We start from the raw sequence: 5,148 nt of genomic DNA on the forward strand, positions 1-5,148 counted from the left end.
CCTAGTGAAGGTGTCCTAGGCTTCTCATGTGCCCGGACGGGGAGAGCAACCCTATTGTCAGAGATGGCGATGGTCCTGAGGCAACTCTGCATAAGCAAACCTTATGAAATAACTCTGTCTGCCATTGGGTTCTCCCATATTTTTACCTTCCCACAATTTGCTGCCCCCTAGAAGCCCCCTCTTCTTTGTCTTGGCTCTTTTCCACAATATAATGCCTTTTGTTAAAATGGTGCCTAAGCCCCCAAGTCTAACTACTTCTTTGGGTTTTCACTTTTCTGTGAAACCCCCGTGGACATAAAATTAAAAATAAAATGTGTATGCTTTTTCTCCTATTAATCTGTCTTTTGTCAGTTTAATTTGCACCCCCCCCATCGACGAACCTAAGAGGGTTGAGGAAGTTTTCCTCCCCTACGCGGTCCATGCTCCATTCTCAGACACAACCCTGTGCTGACCAAGGAGTCACTTGATTGAGCACACTCTCTCACGTACTCTCTACCCTCCAGCCAGGTGATCTTTTTAAAATGAACACATTACTTTCTCTTTTAAGGTCTTTTTATGGCCTCTCAATGCACTTAGAGAAAACGCAACCACCACTTAGTGACCTGCCTTTCGCTCCCCCCCCCCCCCCCCCCCCCCCCCCCCCCTGACCACAGTGGACCACAAGCTGCCCCTTCCTCAGTTCTGGCCCTTTCTTGCTTCGTGGCTTTGGATGTGCAGCTCTGTCTGCTGGATGCATCCTCCACCATCTCTGCAAGGCTCAGCATCCTCCCCATTAAAAGTAGGTATTATTCTTTATCACGGCAGCTCCTGTCTTCCTCCTCTGCCAGTTCACCATGTTTCCCCCACCAGACTGCAACTGATTTCCCTTGGAGGAATTACCTGTCCCCCATAATATGGTGTCAACCCACATGCCCCACCTTCCCAAAGGATGTGGCAAAAGCCCAGCCAATCAGACTCTCCTCTCTGGAATTTGACCCCTGACAGTCTGGCATTTGAATTTTCAACAACAACAAAACAGTTGGAGCAGATTTATTTCAAAGGTGGCGCCCTGAGGGAATGCCCCTTAGCTGTTGTTCTTTCGACAATCTGTCCCCCTGGCTGCCCCCCACCCCCTCTCCCCTCATTCCTGCCCATCCCCCTCCCTTCTTTACACCCCCCCTCCTTTTCCTTCTGTTCTAAAGAGTTTTCCCTTCTCTCCCCTAGCCTCCCCTCCTCATCAATCTAGCTGCCTGAATTTCTGTTCTTGGCACTCAAAGAACCTGCTGACACCCTGCACCACTTCCCTGACCCCCTCTGGGCCCCCTCCTCCCCCCCATTTATCCAGAGCTCTTTATAAATATTTGATGAAGGAATGAACAAAGACTAATAATGAATGTGTGGCACTTTTCAAGGGGGGAAGACGCACTGAAAGGAGTGGGAGTGAGGCCTTTCAAGAAAAGCACAAACAGCATAACTGTTAATTGCATCATGTACTTTTGGCTTTGTTTATGCTGCTTCCTTGGGCATAGACACGTGGTTTCTAGGAGCCGGCTGGGAGGGCTGAATAAACTCGGTACCGTAAATTCCTCTGCACTGAAACATTCTATCTAACCACCCTCACCACTGGGTGATAGCGGTAAAAATACGGGATTTTTCTTTTATTTATTCCAATGAAAGGGAACTTTTACTTGATGAGGGCCACTTTCTCCTAATTTTCTTTTTTTTAATATATATTTTTTTTTTATTTGAGAGACAGAATGAGATAGAGAGAGCACATGAGAGGGGGTAGGGTCAGAGGGAGAAGCAGACTCCCTGCTCAGCAGGGAGCCCGATGCGGGACTCGATCCCGGGACTCCAGGATCATGACCTGAGCCGAAGGCAGTCGCTTAACCAACTGAGCCACCCAGGCACCCTCTCATAATTTTCTAAATGCTGGAGACCAGTCTGTTTCACCTCTTGACCTCATGTGTTGTTAAACTGATTCTTTTCTCTTTCCCACAGTGAAGTGTTGCTGCATTCCAGTGACCAACAGGAAGATGTGGAAGTGAGTGCTGACCTGCTCCTGCTGGGCAGGAGGGAAACAGGCACATCCACAAGGAGCTGAAGGTGTCCGTCCCCAGACTCCATGAGAGCCACCAACTCCCAGTGCCCAGTACGCTGCAAAAGCTCAATAAATACATGTTCAATGGCTGGATCTAGTTACTGGTGTTTTTGTTAAAAGGCTAACATTGCAATAAAGCAACTTCTTTTTTCCCCCCTTGTTTCAGACACAAACTAGAGTGATGGAATTCGGATTTGGAAGATCATCTCCTCCAAGTGTCCATCTAAAGAATAATTCCCTCTAGATCTTTTTGGCCTTTCTGCGCAGCTCTGGATTTGGGCAGTTTTCCCTTACATGAAGCCAAAGACCATATTGCGAGTGTAGACAAAACGAGTCTACACTTTAACATGCGGTCAGTCCTCAACTATTTGGAGGCATTCCATCCTTTTCTCTGGGACCAGCCCCCCAAGGTCTCAGACTAAAATAACCTTAGCCCCCCTCCCTCGCCCAACTCACTATTTCAACTACACTCCAGCCCCTTTACCAAAGACCCCCTTCCATCTATTCTCCAAAACCGGGGTCTCCAGCGTTGAGTCCTGACACTTCTTCCCCAATCACTCTAAAGGTTCTCCCATCTTACTCATGCCCAAGACTTTAAACATCTTCAGTCACCTAATGTTTTCCAGATTTACACGTATGGCCCTGATACCTGGTCCCCGCGCCAGACCCTCATCTTCAGTCAGCTCTTTGGCCCTTCCCTCGGATGTCACACCACCTCACACTCTACCTGGTCCCACCTGGACCCTCTCTCAGTGAGCAGCACCCCCTTCACCAACTGCTCAGACACAAACCTGGGAGTCCCGCTGCTTTCTCCCTTTTCCCTCCTCTCCCCAATCAATTAATCACCAAGGCTTAGTGCTTATTTCTCCACGACTTCTCAAATCCCTCCTACTCTCTGCCTCCCCTGCCATCACTCCAGTGCAAGAATTTCTCACCTGAGCAGTTATAGGAACTTCCCCTCACTCCTTTCAAAAAACTCATTGATGACTTCCCATGGGACCTAGAATAAAACCAAAATATGAGCCACCCTCCCTGACTCTTCACCCTCATTCCCCGAGTCTGTACCCTGTGATCACGACTGTCCACCACTCTGGCCTTATTTTGGCTCTTTGGGAAAACCAATCTCTTTCTACCACAGAGCCTTTGCGTAGGCTGTCTGGGTCCCCTCTTCCCAGGCCTCCTGCTTCCCTGAGCCCCTTGGTGTTTTCTTATAACACCATTAACAAGAAATGTATATATATATACATATATATACACACACACACATATATATGAGTACTTACTTATACATATTTTTCTGTATGCCTGTCCCCACACTAGATTCTAAATTCCATGCAGGCAGGAATCCTGTCCATTATCTTTCTCCCATGTCATTCCCAGCACCTAGGAAAGCTCTTGGCACATATTAGGTGTGTGATATGTGTTTGCTGAGTGAACACGCTGATGATTCAAGTACACATTTCCTGCCAGTCTCTCCCCGGTGGCCCATGGGACTAAGCAGCTCTAACGACTCAAAACCCACCTCATTATCTCTCTCCCCAGCCTGTTTCACCTCGTGTAACCTGGGTCTCAGTGAACGGCCCCATGACCCTGGGGGCCACCATCACCCCCACATCCAGAGTCAAGCCAAGTCTCTTGTCCATTCTATATCCTTAATAACTTGTATTTCCGTGCCGAACTTTTAAAAAAGATTTTATTTATTTATTTGAGAGAGAGAGAGAGAGAGCACGAGCGGGGAGGAGGAGGCAGAGGAAGAGCGAGGGAGAAGCAGACCCCCCGCCCAGCAAGGAGCCCGATGTGGGGCTCCATCCCAGGACCCTGGGATCATGACCTAAGCCGAAGGCAGACACTTAACTGACTGACCACCCAGGCGCCCCTCTGTGCCAAACTTTCTGCCCTTACCACTCTGAAGGTTTTGTTCAACGCACAGACCTCACACCTGGTTGCCTTTGTAGTTTCTGATCCTGGGAAGCCCTCCTTCCAACAATGCTGTCTGCACCCTGGCAGCAAAGCACCATCCCTAACTTCCCTATGAAAATATTGCTCCTTTCTTTGTCCCCGGTTGGGGAGACATCTCTCTGTCCCACTCACCCCCTCTCCAAGAGAGGGTCAGCTTCCCCTACCAGTGGGTTTGTGAGAAGGGATTGCGCCCCTTCCCACACCAGCCATGCCCTGCTCCTTGGTGCCTGCAGCTTTCTAACTTAGGGATGGATTTGCAGGTCCACTTGGCTAGGAAACCAGCAAGGCCACGTCAGGTTCTGGGATATCCTCTTTGTTCAGGAATAAAGATGATGCTTTGATCTCCACCTGCGGACCCCTGTCCCAAGGGCACCATCCTAGTGCCTAGCCCCGGGACAGCGAACCTGAAACATAAGATAAAAGGTATGAAGCACTTAGAAGAGCGTCTGGCATAGAGGTTCTTCAGAAATATCAGGTAAGGTAAACTTGATGGGGAAGGGGATTATTACCAGCCCCGGTAAACCTCAGCAGTCCTGCCAAGCTCCGACTCCAGGGACTCACACATCAAGCCAGGCGAGGTGTTCATCCAGAGTAAAGCTGTGCACTCAAACGGGAGGGAAAGAAGAGCACTTCATGAGCAAGCCCCAGACCACACCATGATCCCGCAAACCCGAGTGGTGCTGCCGAGAACCGGCGCCCAGTCTCTGCGGGGGCTGCTTTCATTTCCGGCCTGCAACCCACTTACTCTGCACTGAGGGCCGCTGCTCGCTGGGGCGGTGACTCAAAGCCTTGTCATCTTCCCATCAGTTTCTTCTTCTTCCCCCTCCCCCTCCTCCCCTTCCTCCCTCCTCCCCCTCCTCCTCTTCCCGTACCTTCCCCCCCTTGTCCTCTCTCCCCTCTCCAAATCCCAGACCTGCCAGGTCTACCTCTGCACGATTCCTAAACTGTCTCCTCCCCACACTGCTCCTGCCCGCTCGCTTCCCTGGAGGATTTATCCCCAGTTCCCAGCTGTATGGCTCCCAGCCACCCCTCCCCCACTCTGCAGCCAGAGGCTTCCTTGCTCTTGTCATCCCCAACTTGGAAACCCCTTGACAGCTCCCACTGCTCAC

At 50.3% G+C, this 5,148-nt stretch overlaps 1 long non-coding RNA gene across 1 annotated transcript; it reads left to right on the forward strand.

Moving 5' to 3' along the window:
* The first annotated feature begins 1,327 nt into the window (after positions 1-1,327).
* On the forward strand, positions 1,328-2,382 carry LOC141374466 (uncharacterized). Its single transcript, XR_012381381.1, has 3 exons — positions 1,328-1,615; positions 1,981-2,131; positions 2,247-2,382. It is a non-coding gene; the product is annotated as an uncharacterized lncRNA (long non-coding RNA).
* Positions 2,383-5,148: the final 2,766 nt, after the last annotated feature.

Source organism: Callorhinus ursinus, unplaced genomic scaffold, assembly GCF_003265705.2.
Source record: "Callorhinus ursinus isolate GAN/ISIS: 27379988/994484 unplaced genomic scaffold, GSC_fseal_2.0 scaffold18, whole genome shotgun sequence".
NCBI classification, from domain to species: domain Eukaryota; kingdom Metazoa; phylum Chordata; class Mammalia; order Carnivora; family Otariidae; genus Callorhinus; species Callorhinus ursinus.